Source organism: Rhinolophus hipposideros (genome assembly GCF_964194185.1).
Source record: "Rhinolophus hipposideros genome assembly, chromosome: 17".
NCBI lineage: Eukaryota > Metazoa > Chordata > Mammalia > Chiroptera > Rhinolophidae > Rhinolophus > Rhinolophus hipposideros.
In genome coordinates this window covers 12,941,871-12,969,449 of record NC_138063.1, presented here as the reverse complement: position 1 = coordinate 12,969,449, position 27,579 = coordinate 12,941,871, and the positions used below count along the sequence as shown (strand labels likewise).

The following is a 27,579-nucleotide window of genomic DNA, read 5'->3' as shown; positions in this document are numbered from 1 at the left end:
AGGAGGAATGTGTGGGTTGGCTGAAGAGAGGGTACACTGGAAAGAAAGTGTCACTGGTTGTTGAACCTTTTGCGTGTTTGTGTCATTTGCCTACTTAGAATCATTTTTTCCATGTTAGAGAACGTTGGATCTGGGGCTTTTAGAACTCTCAGCCTCCTGGTTCGGGAGGACTCTTGTCATCTCTTTTTTCACAGAGATCCGCTCCGCACCTTGACTCCTTTCTAAAGGAGGGCCTAGGAAGGAATCAGGGAGGAATCAGGCGTCCAACAAGTAAATGGAATTTTCTGCTTATACCTTTCTTTGACTAGGCTGGGTTAGAATTTTAGGATTTGTCGTCTCCCATCCCCTTTGTTTCTTCCCTTGAAATGCTTTCTTGGGCATTGCTGTGGGGGTACAGTCTGTCTTCTGTTGATTTTGCATAATCTTCCCCGAATCCTTAGCAGAACTCCAGCTGGCTGTTCGCAGCTGGAGCAGGCGTCCTGATGTGGCACCTCACAAAGGTTACCACTCCAAGGAAAAATCCTGGACGTGTCTGGAAAAGATCTGGGGGTGCCCACTCTGTATCCCTCTAACACCTCTTCCTAATCAATACAATTCAATAACACCAAAACAACAGCAGCCGTGGTAAACTTTAAGGAAATCCACCAAGTCATAATTAAATTTAAAAAATTTAACTTTTCAATTTATATACAGTAAAATTTACTCTGTGGTGTACAGTTTTCTGGGTTTTGACAAGTGTACAGCACTGTGTATCTGCCACCACTGAGGAATAGTTCCATTGCCCCCTTAAACCTTCCTCCTGCTGTCCCTTTAAGGTCAGACTCAGCTCCCTAGCCCAAGCCCCTGGCAGCTGATTTGTTCTGTCCCTGTATTTGGCCTTTTCCAGAATGTCATACAAATGGCTTCTTTCACGTAGCTAAGTCTTATGTTTGAGATCCATCCACCTTTTTGTGTTTATCCATACGTGGTTCTTCTTTATGGCCAAGTTGTAGGCCACTGCATGGGTGTACCACAGTTTTTTTTATCCATTCACCAGTTGAAGGACTTGAGGGTTTTTTCCAGTGTTTGGTGATTGTGACTAAAGCTGCTATAAACATTGGCATACAGGTTTTTGTCTGGACATACTTTTTGATGTCTCTTGGGTAAATACTTAGGAGTGGGGTGGCGAGGTCATCGAGTAACTACGTAAGAATTAGAAGTTTGAATGAACATAAATGCAGCTCGTCATAGCTCACGAGAAAGATGTATCCTTGTCAGCTGCAGTTCAGACTTCTGAAGTCAGAGATGGTCGTGAACATGATCTGATGACTCCTGAGAGGTGATCGCGATCATAGGCCACCCACTAACAGGGTGACATGCTTTATAACCCAGAACTCATTGGAATTAGCTAAACATGGAACCAAAACACAGCAAGTGGGAAACTCTCCTTTATTTCCTACAGAAGTTATTCTTAATCGCTTCAAAAATATTTGTCGGTTTCAGTTTTACATTTGTCTTCAGGTTCGGAGAAACACCAAACAATAATAGAATCAAAATTTTGGAAAGTGGTACCAGAGATCTTTGTTGAAATCATAGTCATGTAAGCAACTTAACTATAATTTGTCTGATTTATTGACTGCTGAAAGATGGGTGGTGGTTTCTTTCTTTTTTTTCCCTACGGCTCAGTTTAAAATTTATTGAACACCTATCAGGAGCCAGGTTATCTGCGGAGTGATAGGTATACCAACAAGGTGTGCAAAATAGAAAATAGGAGCAAGGTAACCAGGATTAGAATCCGAAACAAAATGCCATATGCTTTGAATTTTTATCCCCTATCGTCAATTTTTAAAGCTTAGTTCTTTTTTTTATGTTACGGTGTTTTACTATATGAAGTTATTATTCAGCTTGTATTCAGCCTTTTAAGGAAGTGAAAATACATAAGCAATATCAAGGTGATGAACAGGAGGGTTTTGGAAGCAGATTTCTTTTTTTTTTTTTTTTTTTGAGGATAACATACCATTCAGGATCCGGAAGAACAAATAGACCAAATAGACCCAAGGTTATGGTGATGTAGAGGAAGGAGAGCCCAAGAAGTGGGGAGTGATGTTAAATTGGGGATTATTTCATCCACTTAACAGATCCTTACTGAGTGTTTCCTAAGCACCGGATATTGTGCTAATAAGCACTGGGAGTACCGAAGGAAAAGGAATCCAGAGAAAAATGTAGTGGGGAGTAGCCTGCGGACGCTATGACAGGAATGTGAAGGAGCCATCTAAGCTGAACCGTGCAGGCAAAGCCTTGGGGGAAGAGCATAAGAGTCCGCTGGAGCAGCGTGTGGAAGGGCACTGAGGGAGCCTGGTGCCGCCAGCAGGGATGGGAGAGTGGGGTGTGGGAGAGGAGAGGAAGCTCAGGAGGCAGTCGAGGGCCAGACTTCTGACGGCCATTCTGTGTAGTTCAAGAGGGGACTTCCTTGGGTAGGCAGTGTAGGCAGATGCTTGCTTTTAAGGACGAAGGCCCTGGGGCAGTACTATGGGGATGGAATGCAGGCCTTGCAGGCTGGAGCCAGGGAGGTCAAACTGTGGTGCCACTGCAGCAATCAGGAGACAGGCAGCGGGCTTGATCCAAGGTGTGTGGTGGGGAGGGAGTGGTAGGCGGTGACTACGTCACGAGGCAGCTGTGCTTATGGGTGGTACCTGATGAGATATGGGGAATGATGGCGGGGGAGGGATAGAGGCTCCGAGGTTACTGGCTGCTCTTTCTGTCTCTGAGATCCTGAATTCAGAAGGCAGAATAGATTTGGAAAGTGGAGGTGCAGGGGCCTGATGCAGTCAGCTCAGCTTTAGGTTGAGTTGCCGGTGGAGGAGTCCTTTGTCTCCCATCTGTTTGGGCTAGAGGTCTAGATTGGGAGAAATTTGCATAGAACAAAGATGATAAAAGAAAGGTGTCAAAAGGGTTGAGTTTGGGGTTCCATATCATAATGGTTTATATATTAAAAACCATAAGTGAAGTGCCCTAGGAGGGGGTGTGGTGGAGTGGGGGCGGGGCGCCTGAAGAACTTAAGACGCATGCTTCAGGAAGTTGGAGGGCCAGATATTTCCAAACAGTCAGAAAGTATTTATTAGTAGCTAACATCTCCAGGTGGGCTTTTGCATATGTTCTATCATTCACCACTGAAACTGAGATGAGCTGTGCACTGTTATCCCCACGATGCAGGGGGGGCAGCAAAGATCCTAGCCAGTCTCTGCCAGCTCATAAATGGGAGCAGAGGCAGAATTTGAAGGCTGCGCCTCACCACGAGGCTATTCTGCCTTGGGGGAGCACAATTAGTGGATATGGGGAACTGGTGGGAAGTGTTTAGGGGGTGTGGGGCAGGAGGGAGGCGTCTGAGAGAGGGTATAGGTAAGTGAGTGCTAAGCAGCACTGATGGTGTTCAGGTTGGGGGTGCCAGACGGTGGGTAATGGAGAAGTTTGTCACAGCGAGGGCTCTTGTCATTAGCCAGCTCTTCCTGATTGCAGTCATCGCAGAGAGACGAGAATCTGTATGTACACCAGAGACAGGGCTAGAAATAGCGTCTCGAAAAGACATTTTTACTAGGATGAGGATACAAATTGGAAGGGAGAAGGAACAAAGAGATGTTTTGTTTTATTTATTCTTTGAAAGGGATGAGCAAGTCAAGGTAAATTAAAGTGGTATTGAGAAAAGTCTTTTGTTCCAACAATAAACACACACAGTTTAAAGAGTTATTTGAAAATCATCTTCTACAGATAGAAAGTTCTAAATTCTGTTTTAGAATGGGGGTGGGGAGAGCAAATTTCTACTTAATCTAAATCTGGAGACTGAAATAAGTAATTGTTAGACAAACTCAAGAGTGGCCTTTTGAGCTGACCAAGTCAACGCCTCTGGTCGATGATGTTTAGGGCCTGTAAATGTAGGCTTTTATTGTTTTATTCAGTCAGATCTTACAACTGTACATAATTAGAGATTCCAGGCACCTTGAAGGATTCATAGAGGCCTAAAGATAAAATCAAGGTGTTGTAATTCTTGAATGTTTCCTCCTCAACTCAGCCTTTTCTTTTTGGAAGATAAACTCCTTTCCAAAGGCTGACTCATGAGTCTAGTAATGGGTATTGATTTTGATCATTTTCTTCTGTGAGGAACAAATGCTTTCTAGGGATCTGAATGGTAAGAATTATTAGATTGCTGAAAAAGTTAGTAGGTTAGAAAATTCAAAGCCCCGTGGAAATATTTCAAATCTTTATAGTGACCGCCTCCTTTTCAATAGTGAGCCCATATTGGAGTGGGTGGAGGGGGAAGTGGGGATCATCCAGTAGTTCGTAACAGGTTTGGAACTGGAACCCAGCTCCAGGCTCCTGGTCTCAGGCTTCCAAAAATGTATCATGTGTTTTGATGGTATATAAATCAGCTCATATTAAAAATTTTTAATATCATGTGAATCTGAAAACATGAATTATTCAGATTAAGCCTCCCACAGGTAGGTACTCATTAACAAGCTGGTCCGTAATACTTGCTGATTTAATGTAGCAAGAATGAGAGAGGTAGTTGGAGGTTTGTAGCTTGCGAACTGATTATGCCTGGTGTTCTAGTTAAATCTGGGCGGTAAGGCCGTGGAGATTTTCACTTGCCTCTGCCTAGCCCTCAGCAATATAACCTACTATGTTCTGCCACTGACTAGCGGTGGGACCTTCAGCAAGTTACTCAGATTCTAAGCATTTTTTATGTGTTTTTATGAGGATTACATACAGTAGCAGAGTGCCTGGTACGTGATAAGTCCTCCTAAAATTTAAATCTTAGCTATTCTGTGTTCCCCAGTCCCGTTTTTTGGGAAGGGTCTTTGCCTGACATGCTTTTTTTTCTGTCTTGGAGGAAGTTGGTTTCTCCTGTCCTTCCTTTGATCTTATTTATGAGTAGATTTCTTGCGGGGGTGAGGGGGGAGGCATGAAAACAATGAGTGTCTCCTACCTTGGTCTGTAGGTCTTCAGTTACAGCTGCGCTGTATCTGGTTAAAACGGTGAAATGTAGGCAAGAGGGCAGCATACTTATTCCCACTTGGCTGTACTTTCACTTGTAGGTGGAAAATCTTGGATGAATTTTGTAGTTATGGTCTTGTATTTCAACTGTCTTTGTTTCTAGAAAAAATCAGCCCAATCAGTGAGTGACTGTACTCTAGATTGCCTGTCTATTGGTGCGGTTTAAGTTGATCAGAGTGTTAAAAACAACTGGATTGTGAAAATATGGCAGGTTGGCTAACGCCCCTGATCTGCCCCTTTCCCCCTGGCACTTTGCTTCCCACGTTTGCCGACAGTGGCCAGGCATTCATGTCTTGCCCCCTGGGATTGGGTGGTGATAGAGGATGAGTGGAGAAGGCACACAAGGGGCCTAGGACTAATTATTTTGTGTCTAGAACTGCTCTGTCCAGTATGGTGGGCACCAGCCACAGAGGGCTATTGAGCACCTGCAATCTGGCCAGTCCTTCCTGAGATGAGCCGTAAGCATGAAAGACACACCTGGTTTGGAAGACTCATGCAAAAACAAGAACGTAAAATATCACATTAACAGATTTTTATGCTGATGACATATTGGAATGCCAGGAGGACTGGAAACGGGGAACTTACGTCATCTTGCGCTCAGCTCACGCTGGTCTTCACACGGCCACGTGTCCTCAGTTATCTCTGTGCCTATCCCTTGGTGGAACTGCCTTCTCTTTCCTGTGCACATGGCATAGATCGCTGTCCCACAGCCCTCACATTGCCATGTGCCCATTTAAACTGCTAGGAGGTGTTCTCTGTGTTCCTGAGTCTCACTTCCCAGTTCTCAAGACCAAAAATCTCACCGCTCCTGGTCTAATCAGCTGTGGCTTGGTGGGCAGGGTTATTGCTAACCCTTAATGTTAGCAGTAGTTTTTGGTGGGCTTGTGAAACATCCCCTGAGGGAGAGGGCTACTACAGTAGGGATCCTAATGGCCAATTTGATTAGCGCTCTCGCCTGTCTAGTCAGGGCATTCCTCAGTTTATAATTGCTTTCTAGAGACTGTTATTGTAAGAGCAAAACCTGGTAGTTGTCTTTGTTCAGACATCAGCAAAACCATTGAGTGAATGAGTAAAGGCAATGAGAAATGATTTACACATTTGTTAGCTAAGTTTAACAAGCTATAGGCAAAAAGGAGGCAGTGAAAAGGGGGTGGGGGTGGCCTTTTCATAGAATGTGCTCTTGTTCATATATGAAAATGACATTGTTCACCAACTATTGGTTTTTGCAGTGGTAGGGATGGGTTTTCCTTGGTTCGTCCCATCTTTTTCATCTGTTCTCCTACCTAGAGCACAGAATTGCTTTATCACTACACTGTGTTGGGAATGCAGTCTGTCCTTTAATTCATTATTATCAGAAAATAGCTTAGCCATAACTGAGTGAATGTGTGTCCTTAATTTTTACACTATTTTCTGACATGCTTACTTGGATGGTGGATCTGTGTGTGTGGGGAGAATATAAAAAAGGAAAGATTGAGTCTAAGTAAAGCTTCTAGTAAAGGTAAATTTTGGATAGAATTGAGAAAAAGGAGAGGGATGGAGCTTGACAGAAAGAGAAAGATGATCCAAGGAGGGAAATGATGGGGAAGTTTAACACTTGTCATGAGAAGAAAATGTGCAGAGGACGCTGAGCATTGCTCTCTGGCTAGGACAGAGATTTTGAGCCAGGAAATGATGAGAAACCAGAGTCTTAAGGAAGATTAGCTAAAGCGAAGATTAGCTAAAGGGTGACTTGGTCACCCTGGGAAAGTGCAGCTAAGGAAACTTTCTATTCAGAGCCACTTTTCTGATTTCTGAGTAGTTAGGTGTCACAGCAACCCTGACTGACAGACAAGTGGGTGATTTTTTTTGGGGGGAAGGGGAACAGGACTTTATTGGGGAACAGTGTGTACTTCCAGGACTTTTTCCAAATCAAGTCGTTATCCTTTCAGTCTTAGTTGTGGAGGGCGCAGCTCAGCTCCAGATCCAGTTGCCAGTTGGTAATTGCAGGGGACATATCCCACCATCCCTTGCGGGAGTCGAACCAGCAACCTTGTGGTTGAGAGCCCGTGCTCCAACCAACTGAGCCATCTGGCACTGGCTATGTGGGAATGGAACCTGCAGCCTGAGCCACTGGGATGGCCCAAGTGGGTGGTCTTAACCCACTTTCTGCTGGAGGAATTTGAGGCTCCTTCGTCAGTGGGAGTTGGCATTCATACCTGGGTCTTTTTGACCCCAAAGTGTGTTCCTTTTACCATTCTTCCATATAGTAGTCAAACAGCTTTAGAGTATAGAAATGGAAACTTTTCCCTACTTTATAATGACTCAAAATCACAAAAACATGTTTAGCTTTCAGTATTTGTTCCATAAGTGCATAGCAAATGCTGATTGAGTAATGCATTGGACTCAGACACTGGAGGTAGGAAATTTGGCCAAATGTCTGGAGGAATTCATTGTTCATGCCTCATGTTTATGGTCTCATGGGTGGATGAATATGTGTTTGAGTCCCCTCGTAGGTAGGATGTATCTTTTTGACAAAATGCACGTCTGGCCAATGTTAATTTTGGGAAAGATAAAACACACAGTTTAGCAGCTGAGTAATATTAATTAGGCTTTCGTGGTTTTAATGTAGACGACTCATAGACTTAAAGAAATTGTTTGTTCCTCTAGTCTTGAGCATTAGGGTATTGTTGACCTCTGTTGGAGTTTCGAATTTAGCTGTAACTTCTTTGGTTACACAGTGCTCTAATTTCAGGTCATTGAGGATAGGAAAAATTTGTTCTGCATCTACTGTGCTTCTTAGAAGGCCTTGCTGGCCTGCCTTTTTGCAAGGGGCACTTCAGTTAAAGGTTCTCATTATTCTGTGTGGTTGTTGGCCATTCTGATGGTGTCTGCCTGGTTAGCATGCCTATTTGGGAGCATCGGAGTGGTAGCTTAATTTCTTCTAGGTCTTTCTCTGCTAGAATCCTCTTGCTGACCTTGTTTTGATGTTATAATAACTTACTCTAATAAGTATTCACGATATTCCAGGTACTGTGGTAAGCACCTACCTGGATTGTTTTATTTAATCCTCATAGTAACTCCATGAGGTAGATCTTTTTTCTATTTCATACTGGAGAAAACAAGTTTAAAGAAGTAACGTGCTTGGAATCTTGTAACTTTTAAAGGGAAGAGCCAGGCCTCACTGCAGTTTGTCTTGCTCCAAAGCCCGTGCTTGTAACCACTGCAGCGTGCTGTGGTTTACAGGTGTCATTTCAATAGCTAATCGGGGGCAAGCTCAAATATCTTTGAGGTTCAAAGCCACTGCTGGGTCAGCCAGTATTTCTCCTATTGTCACAATCCAGGCGGTATTTCTTGCTTGCTCCATGACACCGATGTGGCTATGGCTACCGAAAGTAGGTAAACGTTAAGAGATACCTTGCTCTCTTTTCTGATTTTTCTTCCTGTGCCTTATAAATGCGTGCCTACTTGTGTGCATGTGCATTTTACAACACAAATGGCTTCATTTTGACAGGACTCACAGAACCAGCCAAACAAGGGTTTTGCAATCATTTTTATGACATGAAAGTTAAGGCAGAGCCCCTTTAGAAATACTTTCTTACTGCTCTTCCTCCATATTTGGAGATGTGTTCCATGCAGAGGCGCCCCCGGGGCGGAGGAACTACCAGGAAACACATGGAGTCAGAGTTGGTGAGAAAAATGGGCAGGAAGCATCTCTGTCACACTCAGCTCCAGAAGACGCTCCTGTTTCCTAATACCATCTCCCAAGGAGGGTACTTTCTTTTTTCCCCCCCTTCTTCCACCTCCCCCCCCCCACTCTGGTTCAAACCATTGTTTCTCAGTCTAGCTGTGTAGGACACAGCTCCCTGGCCCATGCTGGTATTGTGAGCCTCCCCCCCCACCTCCCCCCTGCAGTCGGCCGCTCACAGCTCACTGGCAGCTCACGGCAGCTCTCGCCAGCTGCCGGCCACTCACGATGGTTGCCAGCCACTCAGGCTGGCCACCAGCTGCTCCTGGCAGCACACAGCAGCCTGTGGCAGCTTACACCAAGCTCCCCACCTGCTCACGGGCTCAGCTCCAGGGAGAGCTGTGGGTCACAAGCTGTAGAGGGCGCTGCTCACTGGCCCATGTGGGAATCAAACCGGCGACCTCGGCGTTAGGAGCTCGGCGCTCCAACCACCTGAGCCACGGGGCCAGCCCGAGAATACTTTCTTAAACCCTGTTACAAGTGTATCCCAAAGATGTCTCACCCTGTAAGCTTCCAGCCTCATATAAGCTTGTAGCACTCCCAGCCTGGATCCCCATAATGAAAGTTCACTTTGGAAGTTCCAAGCACTTGCAAGCTCAGAGAAGCCTTGAGTAAAGGAAGCTGTGTGTGTGTGTGTGTGTGTGTGTGTGTGTGTGTGTATCACCCAGCATTTCCCAAATTCCTAGACTGTAGAATCCCTCCTCCCTTTTTGGTGGGAAGTTCAGTGATGGGAGGAACATTTCTGGGTGAACATCCAAGCTGTCGGTCGGTCGTCTGATGAAATTCATGAAACATGAGAGAGGACCTTGTGAGGAGCTCCCTCCATTCTCCTCCTTTCAGTAGAACATAGTGATTGACAAAATGATGTCATTAATTCTCTTTCTCTGTGCTTTTCTGTTTTCTGTCTACTCCAGGAAGAGAACTTTGAAATGAGTTTATTTTTATTTTTTAAACTTTCAAATTTTCTTTTAAGTGTGTTCCAGGATCCATCACAGCTCAAAGTCAAGTAGTTGTCTCCATCTAGCTCACAGTGGCCCATGTGGGGCTCGAACCGGCAACCTTGTTAAGAGCAGCATGCCCTAAGGAGCTGAGCTCACTGGCCGCCCCTGAGTGAGTTTCTTGTGAAGGTCGTGAAGGTCGGCAGCCAGGACACACGCTGCAAATGACAAGTTCAGTGATGCTCAGTCAGATTTTTATAGGTGAAAGGACTACACATTTCATCACTCCAAACATGCTTTAAGTGAAGTTGTTATCTGGGGAGAATTGTTTAGGGCTTTGGCGATGCCAGCATTCTGGAAATACAAAAGGAGTTGTGATAACTGCAGGGAGCCCCTGCGTCCACACCCTTCCTCAGTAGGTGGGAGAGGAAAGGGGCGGGGCTGACCTGGAGCGTGTTGCCCGGGTCTCCACGCCCGGAGAAGGCTTTGGTGTGGATGACTGAGGGGAGCAAGCAGGTTTACTGTGTTCTTAGGAGGATTAGGTCTCTGGTGCGAGGAGGACAGGGTGAGCAGAGGAAGTGTCTGTTCACTTAAAGCAGGATTTTTCAACCTCAGCACCACTGACATTTGGGGATGGCTAATTCTTTGCTGTGGGGGTGTCCAGTGCATTGTAGGATGTTCAGCAGCAGCCCTGGCCTCTACTTTCTAACCCACCAGACGCCAAGAGCATCGCTCACGCCCTGCCCAGTTGTGACACCCAAAAATGTCTCTGGACATTGCTAAGTATCATTGGTGGGGGTGGGAGTGGTAGCAGAGGGGCAAAATCGCCCCAGTTGAGAACCACAGGCTTAAAGCCTTGTAGCAAGAACAATCTTCCAAATTTTAGGTTGTGCAATTCTAGAAGAAAGATCTCCCAGGGAAGCAAGCAAGCAAGCATCTGTCGTTGACCTGGAAAATCCCCAAGAGAAGTACAGACGAACCTTCAGCTACTCGTTTTCTCTTCCATGTTTTCTCATGCTGGAAGTCTGAAAAATGTTGGCAAATATTTTAAATTTAGTATTTCAAACAAAGAAAAATTACTGGTAACATTGGTTAGAAAACATCAAAAATAGAGCTGCTGGTTTGATAGGAGCATTTTAGGTACAAAGGCTTCTGTGCAGGGTTTAGGATTTATGTGGAAATATTTAGAAGGCTTATTCAGGTGACAAAGGAAAATTACTTTGAAGTTCCCTTTTCTGTACTCAAAATATCACTTCTAATTTAGAAAATCTATACTTCAAGCTAGCATTGTAGAGATGCTACTAAAAGTGTGGTATTTATAAAATGCCAAAAGAATGCTTCTAAAGCCTTTGAGTTTACCTCCTAAAGCAGGAATCCTTTGTTTTTAGTACTTTAAAGGATAAGTGATTTTCTTAGTTTAGAAATACTGGAATTCACCAAACATGCTTCATTAAAACGAAAGAGGCAGTTTCTATCCAACAGTGAAAGAATTTAGACATTTTTTTCTTGCTTTCTCATCGCCAAACTATTTGAATAATCCACTTCAAGCAGAGGCTTTAATGAATTTTCCTGAAGTTTATTAACAGCGACAGGTTTAGCCCAGACCTTTTCAGTATTTCTCATTGATGAATTAGTAAGTTGCCAGTGCAAGGGTCTTTGAGTTAAAAGAATGTATACCCAATGGGAAATAGAGCTCCAAGGTACCTTTGCCAGAATTGCCAAGATTGATGATTTTGACTATCTCTAAGTTTACAGGAAATATAACTTCCACCTATTTCCCTGTAGATACGAGATTTTGAAAATGCACACCTACACTCAGGTGGATGAACTTGGAAAGACATTTTTCCCTTATCAAAATGTTTGATGTGCATCCTACGTCTTTCTATGAATTTTGCATTATCTATCTATCTATCTGGACATATAAAAATGCAGTTTACTTTAAAAACATTTTTAATGTATATATTGTTTTGATGCCCTGACTTGTATTTTTTTTTTTTGACTAATGGTATATCGTGATTGCTCCCTGTCAGTTTCTATAGCTCTGCCTTACTTTTAATGACTGCATTGTAGTCCATAAAAAGTTGTGCCATGAGCAATGTGAAAGTACTTAACGCTCCTGAATTGTCAAGATGGTCAAGATGGTGAATTTTATGTTACCAGCATTTTATTACAATTTTTAAGTGTATCATAATTGATTTATTTCCCTATTGACGGACATTCACGTGTTTCCCAGTGTTTTGCTGCATTACAAATACATTCACGAAACATTTTTATACAGATGCCCCTCACTTTGGAAGATTTCGTTGTTTTGGTTTAAAACTTTGCCCCCGTGCCCTAGGATCAGTGTGACATATTGCCCAGATACCGCAAATAGGATCCTTGCCCTTTTTTTTCTTTGGAAGTAACTAAGGAAAGAGCTGATGTTTTCTTTTTGGACTTGAAGGATTGATTGGTTGTGGGGGTGCTGTTGGAAAGAGAGAATCCTGCCGCAATCTCTTTAGCTGAAGGTTTTCTTTTATTAGCTCGCAAACTCAGTGGAAGCCTGGACAAGCCCTGCCCCTGAGCACTCTTTTACTGTTACACACTAGATATCTGCAAAGATGGTCAGCCCAGGGAGATTACCTGTTTCCCAGAGGCATTCCTGGAGGTGAAATGAAGGCCACCCCTAGGGAGAGCACACAGCTAGATAACTGGGGTAGGCAGCTTATTCCATAACAGTCGTGCGCTCAGAGGAGGCTCTGGGCTGAACCCAGCCCGCTCGCTCTTTAGTTCTGTGCGCAAAGGTTTGGTATTTAGTAACTAACTTCTGTGTTTAATTGTTTTAGCTGAGCCATCTTTTGAAATGCTAACCTGAGGGCAGTCCTGCCCTTTAAATTTACATTCTGCTTTCGAAAGAAAAACATGGGGCAGGTATTTCTGGAAGCTTTGTATATTCAGTAAGTAGATACTCCACTGTTCAAGAACCTTAGCACACACAGCAAGTCAGCACAATTCTATTTTTGACTCTGAGCAAGAAAAAGAAAACACTGGTCATGTGGAGTGACTGAGTTACTTAATTTGGGTATGTTGGATGCAGGTTTAGTCACAGGGTAATCGAATACCCTGTGTCTCATGGGCGTGGGTGAGGTGGTCTGGTGGGAGAAGACGGAGATAAACCGGCTGGTTTGCTGTAGCAACACGGGACCTGTCACCTTCTGTTGGGGCCTCGACCCAAAACCACAAAGCAAAGCAGAACCCCCAAGCTCGGGTACAGAAGTGTCTGTGTCCTGCGGGGCTAGTCTGTATTGTGAGTTGTGGTGAAAGTGTCCTGTTCCAAATCCAAGTCGCTCTCTGAATGCTGGGGTGAGCTGTGGTTAGTCCCACTTCCTGAGGAAGTGACTGAGGCGGCCAGCTTTGTGAAAGCTGCTTCACCCAGGGAGCCCCACTGGGCCAGAGGAGTCGAAATCGCATGCAAATTGATTTTCCTTTGAGCAGGGGCTTTGGAATTCAAGGAGCCCTCCACAAACGATCTTTTTGTTAGGTTAGTGTTTTGCTTTCAAAAATGATTTCTTACTGCTTTACTATTCTCAGTGCCTTTTGTGGATGTCCTGTACTCCCAGAAATCAGAACCTTGACAGAGAGAACTTTGTCTTCCATAAAGAACTTTCTGGAATTACTCTCTGATCTAAGTTATGAAAGCCTAATATATTTGAAAGGAATTTAGTCACTTGAATAATGAAACACAATCTTCATGGGATATTTAATATTGAACAAGCAGAGTCAGGATAAAACTACTAGCTAGTTCATTAGTAGAGGAAAATGTGAAAATTGGGCATTTTGGAACTTGCATGTGATTTTAGCAGACTGCAAATGAAAATCAAATATTAAATCGGTCAGCTCCATGTGAAAGTAAAGAACCACTTTGTACCCTATCATGGCTCGACATGTATTTTCTAATTTAGTAAATATGTAATCAAGTATTTTCATTTTGAGTTTTTTCTTTTTAAAAATGAGAATATATGATTAAAACTTTTCCTGCTCTTTCTCGTGTTTGGCATATTTTGAACCATATTTTCTCTTTCCTTCTTCCCAAGTATTTAGAGAACACGTAAGAGTTAAAAGCTCTGAAGTGGGCTCCCTGTTTCTGGCCAGCTGCCACCATAAAGAGGGGAGCTTTTTCAGGAGTATACCTTACTTAAATCCATCAGGTTGTCTTTCTTGAGCCATATAACATATGTTCTTCATGTTACTTTTACTTGCCTCTTCATATATATCTTAATTTTTCTGTAAAATCCAGTTATTAGGGAAATAGCACTCACATTAACTCGTGCATTCTACTTCAAAGAACATTGTTCCAGAAGTGGAGCAGGTGCTTAAGGAATCCTAAGTAAAATTAAGTATCTATCCCCGGCAGCGCTTAACTGTCACAGCCTGGTCTTATCCAAGCCTGTGCTGTCCTTCCTTCCACCCAGAGGGCAGTCGCTGTCCTAGGGCTCCCATTTCCTACCTGCCCTCCTGAACTGGAAGGGTGGTTATTACCTCCTTTAGGACTTCTGGTCATTGTTTTGACCTTCATCTGTATGGAGTATCCGCTTGCTAAAATCCCCATGACTGAATTGCACTGTTAAAAGAATTTTTTTCTCTCTCCCTTCCTCTCTTTTTCGAAAAATTTAAAAATGTAATGAAAAGTATGATATGAATCATATATCAAGTTCTACCTATGCGCATCAGCCACTATTTTAAATGTGAATGTCTCATTGTGTGCACGTTCTGTTCCCTCCCTCTCTCTGTTTCCTCCTCCTTCCCCTCCTTCCCTCAGACCTGTCCCTTCTAGTAAGTAAATGGCTCCTTCCTTCCTTTTTGGAGGAATCTGGGACCCTTATACTAGAAACATTAAAAAAATAACCAGATAAAACATACTATGCTTTATAAGTGGGGTTAAAAAGTTTCTTATACTCTGTTTTGGTCTATGTTTGGTCTGTTTTTGCATTTATTTTAAGACATTTTTTATACTTAGAAACTGAGTATTTATAACAAATTTGACTAAGGGTACCTTAGAAAATTGACTAGCTACCTTCCTTATTCTGTCTTTCTGACCAACCATTTTTGTTTTGTTCACCATTTTCCTTTTCATCCTACCATATGATACTACGTGCCAGCCTAAAGCCCGTTGCCCTCTCTCCAGAAGCTTGATGAACTTTTGTGTTCACACTTACCTTGAATTGGGAGAAGTAGTTTATTGTTTAAATAAGATTTCAAAAAAAAAAAAAAAAAAGAAAGAAAGATTTCCTTCAGGCTAAGATCCCATAGGAAAATGAAAGTAAAAGAATACTGTACTATCAGGCATATGGATAAATATAAACCACTTACCTATAGGCAAACCTAGTTTACTATGAAATCAAGAATATGTAGTCTCTTGATGGGTAGAATTACAGAAGTTGTTCTTGGAGACGTTAAACTTTAGGGTCATAATTCAAGAGCATGAGTCAAGGATTTTAACGTGTGTTTCCCTCATCTTTCATTTTATCACGAGTTAAAAATATATCTTCAGAATTTTAAAGCAACTGGGTGAAACTCAACACCATGTCTTAAAGGTTATATTTTGAAGTGTTCTTATTTTTGCAAAAATTCTTGAAGAAAGGTCTCGTGATTTCTTGCTTTGGCAAAATTTCTTTGGAAAATATCAAAATCTAAATTTAAAAGGGTACTCTTGAACAAATGTATGTGTTCAGTTAACATGGACAATTGACCTGCCTGACATGATAGACATAAAAAGATGTCTGGTGATATACTGTTGAATGTGAAAAAGTATTATGTTAAAACTATACATGTGTATATGTATTTATGCTTACATATGCATTTAGAAGTCTATATCCCAAATGTTATCAGAACTTACCTCTGACGAGTGGACCTTCTGGAGAATGACTTTCTTTCTGTTGCTTATACTTCTAGGTTTTAGAGTATTGGCCAAGAGCATATACTACTCTTACAATGAAACTGTTTTAAAAATCCAGGAATGAAAGAGGAGTATTTTGAATAGATGGCAATCTGTTGAATAAATAAAGCTCTTTTCAAAGGTGCTACCTGGGCATTCAAGTTCAGAGTGATTCTAATAGAGTATGCAGTGTTCACACAGAGATTTTGGTTGTACTGGCTAGAAGGTCCCTGAATGGGGGTGTGAAATAGAGAGGTGGGGTGCCATTACTGCATCAGAATTCATACAAAAGAATGCAAGATTCTGCTGCTGGAGGATGAAATGATGGGGTTCTTGACCTATAATTTGTGTAGTGCTCAGTACACAGAAAGAGTCTTGAGTCATACTTGCCAAATAACTGAGAGCAAGTTGGTTATTCCAGGGTATCGAATCAGCAATTCTTATTTGTACATCAAGAAAAAAAATAATTAGAAGTTTCTGTGAGTTACTGAATCTTCCTGTTATCGAGTAAGTTAGTGGTTAACTTTCAGAATTCGGAAGCTGTATGCATTTTTATTTAATATATTAATATATTAGAACTGCTTGCACAGACCTAGCTTACCTGTGAAACTGTTGGCTTTAATATTTTATTTATCTGCAACGGGTTTGGCTTATGCTTCTCATGTGTATAAACTAGAGAGAGAGCAGTGATTGTGTGGCGTAGAATGGTGGCATGTTTTTACTTAACCATGGATCAGCTGAGTGGTTCCGGAATATTCGGATCCTTCTGGAAAGCCCCCTAAATGTCTACTGGGTTTATTGTGGCTTTTTCCTTGTCCTGTATTTACTGTCTTTGGCGTAAGATAGAAGAACCATTTCCTCTGGTTTCAACTTAGAGAACACATCCGTTATAGCCCATCCACTTGGAGAAGAGATGCTCCATCGCCCATCTCTGTCTTGCCTAGGACCTTTGAGTAGATTGCTGTCATTTTTCTTGTTCTCATAGCCCATCATTTGTCTGATCATTCTCAGCACTTTTGTTAAAGAAGCATAAATATGTGGTTTTTATCACAGAAAGCCTTTCCTCTGTTTAGGAAGGGTTTAAACAAAATAAGTGAAGATAATATTCTTATTATCAAATCCAACAAACCATGGCTGGTTCTGGGTATTAATTTGCAAGGCTTTAAGATTATCGACCTCCTTATTCTTCCCTAAGGAGTTAATTAATCCTTTGCCTTTTCTGCAGTTTTGATCTTCGTCTTACCCACTTCATTTCCAGTAGATTTGAAGTCTTCCTCAATTGTCAGGTACTCCTTGGTGTTTTATGAACAGAAGTAAGGTATCAACTTTTTCTAGCTATTTTGGCAGTTTTATCTAGATTAATTATGCCCTCCTGGAATCTTTTATAAGTTGATGTTCATTAACGTTTTGGGGGCTATCGGAATCATAAGAGAGATGCATTGTGGGACTTGGAAAAACATTAACATCTCACAGGAAAAGCCCAAAGAAATGGTGCCCAAACGTTCCCCACATCCCTGTGACACAGGGCCAGCAGACAGAGGCTCTAATTGGGTTTTCTGTGTAAATTGTCACTAAAGATAGACCCAAATTGGACTGCCCCAGTTTGATTAGCTAACAGCTCCCCAATCCTAGCCTGTATTGATGGCCCTCTACACAGGAGTAAGAATCTTCTGGATGCCCAGCCATCTCTGCTCTGTCTGGTGGTTGGTGTCTCCTTGTCAGCTGCAAACGGGTAGAATCGTGATTTGAACATGGTATTTCCCAAAAGGCACGTAGTGCCTCTGAGATGCTTAGGAGGAAAGAAAGGGTCTGGAGGTCAGGTAGATTGGGTAAACATTGGACACTCCAACCCTTTGTGATTCAGAATGCACATAACCATAGTAAAGATCTCAGAATAGGATGGGGAGAAAGAGTTGGGGAAGTCTGATGGTAAGGAAACCAGTTAAAACTTTAACCATTTGACCCTAGAATCTTCCTTCCTTCCTAATATCTATAAACAGGGACATATTTGGGGACACAGTGATGTAGGGATGACTTGGCTTTGTGGCGCTGCCTTACTGGCATATACCTCTTCTTAATCCCACCAGTGACATCATGGTAGTAGCTTGAAAGTGATACAGATGATGTTGGATCTGGCGGCAGTTTCTGGGTGTGGGCGGGATCGTGTCTCGTGAAGCCGAAGAATGAACACACGGACCAGGGAGAGGCAAAGAGTTGGAAAGGAAGATAGTTTATTAGAGGCAGGAGAAGAGGTTGCAGCTCCCCAGCGGGAGCGGAGTACCTGAAACTGGGAAGCCCAGTGACTAAGGCAAAAGCTCTTACTGTTGTACCTTCCCTTGCCTGCTTGGGGAAGGGGGCTGGAGCCTTCTAGTTGAATTCATCTGTCAGGTTTGTCCTGTTTGCCCATCCTGAAGGGATTAGCGAAATAACCCATTTCTATCTATCAGATCTGTTCCTTTGTCTGGACAAAAGAGATTTGAGATAATTTATTAGGATTTGAGATAATTTATTAACCTCAGGGCGTGTTCTCATATCTTTGTCCTGGAGTGAAGGAGACATTCCAGAACCTGGAATTTCAGGATATGGCTGCTTTTTTGTTTATTCCACCAGGTACCTTCCTGTCAACCTAACGACATGCTAACTAACCTGTCTCAAAAGGCATCATGGTGGGAGTATTTGAATAATAGAAATGAGTAAACAATCAGGGTTCCCCACTCCTCAGACTGCTGGTTCTTAAAGATTACTAACACTGCTGATATTTACCAGCCATTTCCCTCAAGATGTTGAGAAAGGGTACCAGACGTTAGAATACATAAATGTTGAAAAGACCGAGGTAAATTGGACAGATTGAAGCCAGTGGAGATAATTCAGAGAGGTGTTTTCAGGAGGCTTTGAATGGGAAGAAGATAGACTAGGCTGAGGAGTAGAGCATAGGAAGATAAACCAGCAAAAGAACAAGTTGGGAGACAAGGTCCCAGCCCTGTGTGACCTTACATTTGAAAACGGGCAGCCTCCTCGTTAGCTAGAGACATAAAAGGTTTTATGGACTACATTCTTCAGAGGCCGTGGTTTTGTTCTGGGGTCAAGTCTTAGGTTGTAAGCCTTTTCTTTCTGCATCCCCCCGCTTTTGAACAGAAACACAAAAAATTCTCTCTGGGTTGGAATTTCTCATTGATATTGGTCCTGGTCTAAGGGGGACTTGTTAGTAACGTTTCATTATGTGTGCTATTAGATTTGGTAAGTTTAAGGGAACAGTTCAACTGTTTCTAAATTAAATAATTTTATTTAAAAGCTGCGTACTTTTCTGGAATTGAGATAATTGAAAAGTAATTTGATACTGAAAGTTTTTCTTCATCCTGTTTTTTTCTTCCTTTTATTTTTAACTCTCACTGAGTAAGGGTCTTCGAAATGCATTGAGGTTGGGGAAAAGAGACCTAAAAAAGAAAAATACATTTAAAAGTTCTTCTGAATATTCATGAAACCTAATTTTGCAATAAAGAAATGACTGTGTCTGGATTTTCAGTTATGTAACGTTTTTTGACAAATAATGGGGTTTGCTGTATTTCACTGTAAACAATTTTGGACCACAGTAAATGCAGTAACGCCCTAAGGGTTACAATTAGTGAACTCTTTTCTTACTGTGACAGATTTCAATTTGCATTAGGAAAAGCCATGAGTGTGTTTTACGCGTTTTTGAAGAAATGAGGCTTGAGGAACTGAGTGATTTTTAAGTTGTTTACATTGAGGAAATAGATGTGTAGTTAAGATTGTTACTTATCTATTTTTAACAATTTTAATTTTTTGTTAAAGTAATACATGTACATAGATTAAAAAAAAACACACAGTATTTTCCAGTCCTCATTCCTGTAGGCAGTTAATGTCAACTCTTTGTTCTTCTGTGATTGACTTTCATATTTCTAAGAAATATATTCACTCTGCTAAATTTGGACTTCTTCATCTGAGCTATTTCCTCCCCACTGTCTATTCTGATAGAGGTTTTGAGCCTGAGGTGGGGAGGCAGAAGGTCAGTTCTGTTCCATCTTCCACCATTTACTTGCCATATGTCCTTGAGCAAGATACTTAAACTTTCTCTCCCTAACATATAAAATAATGGCGATGATGGTGGCGATCGCGGCAGCTCCCAGGCCTGCTCTTTATGTTGCAGGGCTTGGGGGCAAGAGTACAAATGGAGACCAGATGGCTAAATATTTAAAAGGTATAATGAAATATTTAAACGATACATTTAAATATTTAAAAGGTATATACCATATGGCTAAATATTTAAAAGGTTTAAATCAAGCTGTATCTATGGCCTGGACCTTGTTCCCACCCAGGGCCTTGCCTACTCCTCAGGCGCCTCTCGCTTTTTTATGTTTATTGGGGGATGTTGGGGAACAGTGTGTTTTTCCAGGATGTCAAGTCGGGTTTTCAATCTAGTTGTGGGGGTCACAGCTCAGCTCCAAGGCAAGTTGTTGTTTGCAATCAAGTTGTGGAAGGCTGGCCCATGTGGGACTTCAGCCAGCGACCTTGGTGCTCTGAGCACTGCGCTCTAACCACGGAGCCAACCGGTCACCCACTGGCAGCCCAGCTCCAAGCTTAAGCCCTTGTGGAGGGCACCATTCACTTGCTCATGTGGGACTCGAACTGGCAACCTTGTTAAGAGCTTGAGCTCTAAGCACTGACCTCTCCGGCCACCCCCTCAGGCGTCTCTCTTAAAACCCAAAGTCTGAAGACTCTCACCCTTGGACCAATCCTCTGAGTTGAGTGACAGCAGGAACCCAGTCCAGATGGAAGCTGGGCCTGGACCCACTGAACCCAGCTGCAGGCTGAGCAGCTCAGGGTTTCCATGGAGTCTAGATGGGTGGGTTCTCCATCACTGAAAATTTTCTTGAACGTCGTACACACCTAACTTTTCTGAAGATTTCCAGGCACTTGTGAGCACCTCCCCAAACCTGTACCATCTGTGCAGCGGGAATCGGGAAGCTCTGGCACCCCAGAGTAGAGGCTGTGAGCCGCACACACACACGACCTTCCCCCTTCCTGCCTCTTTCCCGTAATTCCCATTCACTCAGCCAGTTTCCAAAATTAAACAAAACTGCCCTGTGAGATCGAAAAGAAAAAAACAACAACTGCGCGTTAGTCCTCTAGACAAATGGGTTGTCTAAATCCCAGGCTCAGGGTGAGGCTCCTTCTGTCTGGAAGCAGAGGCACCGAGTGTCCCTTCGGCTGTTGTGTAATTGAACGCGTTAACACATGCAAAGCTCTTCAGACGGTGCCTGAGCACAGTAAGCCTGCGCCCTGGTTGGTTGCTGCACTCCTTACATTTTTGGTGGTCTATAATTCTGCTGTGGTGTGGACTTTTTTCATTTGATGTGCTGGGCCGTCAGAAGTAGAGGATGGCCAGATTTAGCAAACAAAACATTCAAGATACCCAGATACACAATGGCACAGACTTACACTAAAAGATTAATCATTGTTTACCTGAAATTCAAATTTAACTGGCATCCCGTGTTTTATCTGGCAGCCCTGTGAGGGCCCTTTCGATCCAAGATTTGGCTCCTGTAGTCTTGCGAGATAGTCCTGTATTTTTTCTTTAATAATATCCTCTCTGCATTTTCTCTTTCTGAAACATTCTAATTAGTCAGATGTTGGACCAACTGGATTGCACTTTTAATTTTCATACCTTTTTTCTCCTATTGTATGGATCTCTTTTCTAGTGCTACTTTATGGGCGATATCCTTGACTTTGTTATATTTTTTAGCCTGTTTTATCTTTCATTTGAATTATTAATATTTATTTCTAAAAGTTCCTTCTTGTCCTTTGGGTGCTTCTTCATAACTTCCTGTTCTTTTTTCTCTGAAGACACTAATTATATGTATACATATTCTTCTACTCTTTGCGGCAGCCCTGTCCTCTGTTGTTTTATTTTCTGGTTTATTTTGGTCTCTTTGTTGGAGGCTTTCCCACATGTCTGGTGATCTTATTTGAGGACGACGCTGTGAAAAGCTGGTTGGAAGCTCGGCCTGCACAGGTGAGATCTGTCCGTTGAGGGGGCTTTTCTGGGATTATTCATGGAGCTTGGTTCTTCATTGAAGGACACTACACGTCAGCATCTGGAGCTTTCTTTTCCTAGGAGACCCATCCCTTTTCCTGCCTGGGGAATAATCTTGGCTTGTGGCCTTCGGGGTGGAGCAAATGGAAGGGCAGGCTTTCTGTCTCATACCTCCCTGTAGGGCTCTGAACCCCAAGCCTCATGGCTTGGATAATCCAGAGAATTGTCCTCTTGCTCTTCTCTAGCTGTCCCAGGCTGCAGAGGGTCAGGGGATCACACAGGGGCTTTGTATACTGACTTCCATTCATCCTTGTTTTCTGCCCCACCTCCCTTCCTTTTTAACAGGCCTAAGCTTCTTTGAAGTTTGCTAGGACTAACCTTCCTCCATCTCTGCGGCTGCCTCCTGCAAGACCTTGAGATGTAACGAACTTCTCCACTCTGCTGAGCTAGCTGCCACTCTTCTTTTCCCAAAGCTTTATTGGTGACTTACATGGCATTGAAGCCATTCTCACTGGCTCGTCCTTTGAGCATATAGCACTTTTTTCATAACAACCTTACTGAGATAAAAGTCACATACTAAGCAATTCACCCCATTTGTAGCGTACAGTTCCATGGTTTTTAGTCTAGTCACAGAGTTGCATAACCATCTCCACTGCCAATTGTAGGACCTTTTCATGACCTTAGAAAGGAACCCTATAACTTTTAGTCATCAGTCTCAGTTCTCCCAACCCCCCAGCCCTAAGCAACCACAAATCTTTCTGTCGCCACATATTTGCCTATTTTTATCTTTTTACAAATACTTTTAATGTTGTCTTTGTGGAATTTCACAAGGGAAGGGGTAAAGAAGCTCATGAAGTCAGTCAGCATCCTTTCATGGAAATTTTTGCCGTAAAATTGTAAAACACTAAAAACGTTCAGCCTGTGTCTCTACTTCTGTATTCTCAGGATTGACTAAAGTTCAAGTACCCTCTGGCAGACGTGGGAATTTTCCTCCAATCCTCCCCCACCCCATGTCCTTGTTTAATGCCTTGGGTTGACCTGAACTGATCATTGCCAAGCCAGAAATCAGTGGTCCTCATGACCTCTTGGCTTCTAGCAGTTTCCAGGTGTCTGAAGAGTGGTTGTACAGGGGAGTTGGCTTGGGAGCTAGGACGTCTACCTTTGACTACAGGCCCGCAAGTATCTTCGGAGTTGAGGAAGTGGAGGCTGCGTGCTGTGTGAAAGTAGACGTAACTTTCAGTCATAGTTCTAACTCTTCGGCATTTACTATTTAGTCAATACCTGCTCTTTGGAGAGCATTTTTAAAATGGACTTTGGGGCTCTGACTGCTGCAGTTAGAGAAAGAAGACAAACAACAGCACCTGTTATAAAGGACGACAAGTACACCTGCAGGGAGTCACAGTTCACGTGGCCTTAGGGATAGTTGTGAATGGACGCTTGGGGCTGCTGCCGGGGAGCCCTGTCCCCCGTCTCTTCTGGACCTTTAGGATGCCTGTATTGGCTCCACACCCCTGCCTCGCAGCCAGCCAGCTGGTGGCCTCTCCTTTCCCACCTCCAGGGCTGCCTCCCATCCTCTCCCCTCAAGAAAGGGCAGCTTCTCAGCTTTCTAGAGAAATAGATGGCTATGGGTAAATAACGACAACATGATAAGGACTTAGCCCACTCTTGCTTTGACTTTTCTCCAAGTTGGCTCTCCATTCCTGTTTTTCTCTAGTTCCCTTTGGTTTAGGAATTGGGGCTGCTTACTTACGCTGGTGCTCAGTCGCCTGTGGGGTCCAGCCTGTGAGCCTGGGCCATGTGTATCTGTCAGTCAGTGGGAGAACGTGGTGTGGAGGTGGGGAGGGCCGGGATTAGGCAAGGAGCTCTTGAGATTACAGCCAGTCCTTGGTTAGGCTTGACTGGGAAGACAGAGTCTTTGAAATTAAGAGAAAGGCTCATAGAACAGTCAGAGAGACATAGAGGTATTTTGTTTCGTGAGTTGAAATTTTGCTGCCCTTTAAGAGGAAACTGCATTCCTTTCCACGTGTGAACTCCAGGCGACCCTACCCATGCCTGGTGCCTAGAGGAGCTCTGGAGCCTCAGCGACATTAGGGAAAAGGCCGTACATTTTGAAATGAGGTGTAATAAGGAACAAGTACCATCACCCTGGAAATAACCCAAGAATGCTCTTTTCCTTCAATCAGACCATCGTCACCTAAAAACGACTTCACTCTTATTTTTTTGTTGTTAATTCACTTTGTTTTTTAAGTTGATTTTCCAATATAGTTGACGTACAATGTTATATTACAGGTGTGCAACACAGTGATTAGACATTTATATCATTTACGAAATGATCACCTGGCTAAGTCCAGTACCCCCATCTGACACCGTACATCATTATTACAATATTATCGACTATGTTCCCTATGCTGCACTTTACATCCCCGTGACTTCATATAACTGGCAATTTGTACTTCTTAATCCCTGCTCCCTTTTCACCCGTCTCCCTTCAGAGAAACCTGAGCAATGGGTTCTTCATACTCGCCTGATGGACGGGGCGGTGGAAGTGGGGTGGGGTGTGTGTGTGAGTCAGGGTCAGGAAACGGTATGGCCTAAGAAAACGTGCATCTGCAAACAATACTTGTGGGGCTGCAGAAAAACAGTGGCTGGATTCCAGGTGGTGTCAGGCCAAAGAACGTGACTTAATTTGAAAGGTGATTTGAGGATTTTTAATGGAGAGAGTGATAGATATGATTAAAATGGAGTTTTACAAAGGTTAATGTGGGAATTCTGAATGAGAGGATGGAGGAATGGAGAATGGTATAATGTCTGTCTAGGTGTAAGATGACATGGTCCAAAACTAAAGGACTGACAGGAGTTAAAAGAGGATAAACATAAAATACATTGCCAAGGAAAACGGACAGGACTTAGTAAAAGAGCTGCAGGTGAAAGTCTTACTTTGAGTGATGAGAGAATCACAGGATAGAAAGAGGGGAGTCCATTCTTACAGGAATAGATGGCGACTTCACCTGAAGGTGTTTGAAATGATTGTGGGATATCTGGTTGTAAATATTCCCCAGGCAACTTAGTTAGATATTTTAGGAAAAAACAAAATTTGATTTGAACCTCTCTGAAGCAAGTGACTGTTGTTATGACGTGTGGGTGTTTAGTGTGTGTGTGTGTATATTCATTCAGAAGTCTGAAGTCTGCATCTTGAATAATATGTGTATTTACAAATTGCCCTTTAGAGATTTTAAAGAAATTTGCAGCCTACATTTGGGGACAGCTCAACTAATTGTTTTTTATTCCTTAGCATGTCTTCACTTAGTAATACTAGGTAGCATTATTGCTTTTATTTTGTATACTCTTCATATAAAAATTAAATGTGTATAGTTAAGATGGTAAGTTTTATATGTGTATTTTACTACAATTTAAAAAAGTTAAATGTATATCTTGCTCTGTTTTCCTGTGTGTGGGCCATTGATTACATTGGCTTTGTGATGTTATGTGGATTTTAGAATACTCGTATGATTGGGAATTATACAGGGAAACGGTAATTTCCGGTATGGCTGCTAATTTTTGGAATGGCAAAACCCAGTTACATTGCTATCGTGGAAGGAAGGACTGGCCTTGTTAGAAGGTATTTGAATGATGGTGCGAGGGGTCAGCGATTCATTTTCTTCCATGGGACCCATACAACCAAATCTTTAGGACGGACCTATTTTTTAGAGGCTGTTATTTTACATATTAAACAATTAGTAATGCAAGTGTCCTGTTGCTTACCGTTGGGCAGAAAGAGAAACCACATAATCATGTATCATCTCTGGCCATAGGCTGGGGCTGGCTGTGGTTGTTGAAGATGCTGGCAGTCATGTTGTGACTCCAGATAGCATGGAGAACGCAAACTTTTGGAAATTCTGTTTCTAGGAAACTTTGGTTTAAAAGTTGCTAAGTCGTTAGCTTTAGTCAGTGGCTGACCTTAAGGCAGCTTAATGAGAAGAGGATAAAATGGAGAATGAATCTCCACATATACAGAGCTGTTATTTAAACATTTTAGGAATTATTTCATGTTTATAGTGCCATTTGCCAACCTTCTTTGGAAGTAAAGAGACTGTAGTACCCATCTGCTCGTCTCAACTCCCCTCTTTGCGTTTTAATACTCCTCTACTCTCTTAGCTATTCATTACCTGTCTTACTTTTTAAAAAACCTAAGTCCATGGTTTACTTAGATGTCCTCAGTTTTCACCTAATGGCCTTTTTCTGTCCCAGGATGCCACCCAGGGTATCGTCATATTTAGTCCATGTCTCCCGAGGCTTCTCTTGGCTGGGACAGTTTTTTAGACTTCCCTTGTTTTTTATGACCTTGTCAGTTTTGAGAAATACTGGTCAGGTATTTTGTCCCTGAATGTCCCTCAGTTGTGATTTGTCGGATGTTTTTCTCCTGGTTAGGCTGGCGTAAGATGTTTCTGGGATAACAGGCTGTTCTAACGTCGCATTAAGGGAACATACCATTCATAGGACTTACCACGGTTGATGCTGACCTTGGTCACCTGGTTGCTTTCGTGTTTGTCAGGCTTCTCTACTGTAAAGTCACTCTTCTCTCTCCCCTTTCCATGCTGTCCTCTTTGGGAGGAAGTCACCAAGGAGTGGGAGTTACTCGTTATCCCCATAAGGACGGGGCTCTTACCTCAGCTACTTGGAATCCTGTGCAGACTGGCCTGCTCTTCTCCACTTAGTCAATTATTTCAGTTGTTTATATCAATATGCACTTGTGGATATGTATTCTGTACTTTGGATTATAATCCAGTGCTGCTTTATTTGCTGCTCAGTTGTACCAGCTGTGGCCATTGAGAGCTCCTTCACTTGACCCTTCTGTCCCTTTGACTTGCCCCTGTCAGTGTTTTGTGTTTTGCAGCACTTTCTTCTTTTCTGGCACCACAAGGTGCTCCAGGCTCATTTTGGGCGTTTTCTGCCCAACCCCCGAACCTGCCATTTCTCCAGGAGCCCTGGTGCCTTTTAGTGGACAGCGGTGCTCGAAGTGAAGACCTGGGTGCTAGGTGTGCACCTCACTCTTTGGCCTTTGCAGCTTGGCTCTCTACACCTGTCCTGCGTTCACCTTCTCACGTGCCTCACCTTCTTCTTGTTCCTGTCTGCTCTTTCCACAACACTGCCCAGATTTGGTTTTTAGAGACTAGATGAATACAGAATTGTTCTTTGGATGAAGAATTAAGCTGCTTTTTTATGTGGTTTGACTTCCGAGTATTGGAGCTACATAGGAATCCCGCTAGAAAGTTAGATTGAATTTGGGTCGATGACACCTTTGGTCTGTGATTTGGATCTTTTATTACAGTTTCCGAGAATTTTACAGATTTTTGAACCTTAGGGAGGTAGTTAAAAACTGACTATATTTTGAGCATTTGGATTCATGAAGGCAAAAGAAGCACATGGACTAAAAGCAGGGAACTAGAGGTTTGCATTTATTATTCCCAGTTTAAGGTGTAGCTTAGATTGGAGAGAGTGCCAGGGGCAGTGAGATGGTTAAATGAAGGAGATTAATCCAAGTGTGGGCAGCTGGAACAATATAAAATAGACACCTTCAGGATGTACTGTCACCCCTGTATTTGTCTTTTGTGGGAAACCCTACATTTGAGGACCACTTTCTTGCTGTGAACGTGTGAGTCAACCATAAGCTGAACTGAGCTCTCCTCTACTCTGTCTCAAAACAGGTAGAGGCATGTGTTGTATATATTGTTTCCCATATCACGTTAATTACTGATTGATTTTTTAATTAACGCTAGGACTCAACACTTAGAGTTTGGTATCATTCTCGGGGCTCCTTTGGGGAAAACTGACTTGCAAGGGTTCTGAGGATTCAGGGGAGGCACGGTTTTGTGGTCTCCGCTTCTCTGACCGTCCCCCCAACTAGAAGGGGAGAGCTCTGTCT

General features: G+C 42.8%; 1 protein-coding gene across 19 annotated transcripts in view; it reads left to right on the top strand.

Moving 5' to 3' along the window:
* The window catches only part of ZNF532 (zinc finger protein 532), a 96,731-nt gene that overhangs the window by 4,901 nt on the left and 64,251 nt on the right, over positions 1–27,579 (top strand). The window contains exon 1 of one of the 19 annotated variants that reach the window (XM_081079118.1): positions 13,192–13,210. The exons of the other annotated variants lie outside the window; for them this stretch is intronic. The gene's annotated coding sequence lies outside the window, so the exon portion shown is untranslated. Of the gene's footprint in view, positions 1–13,191; positions 13,211–27,579 lie in introns of those variants that run through there. 19 annotated transcript variants of the gene reach the window in all.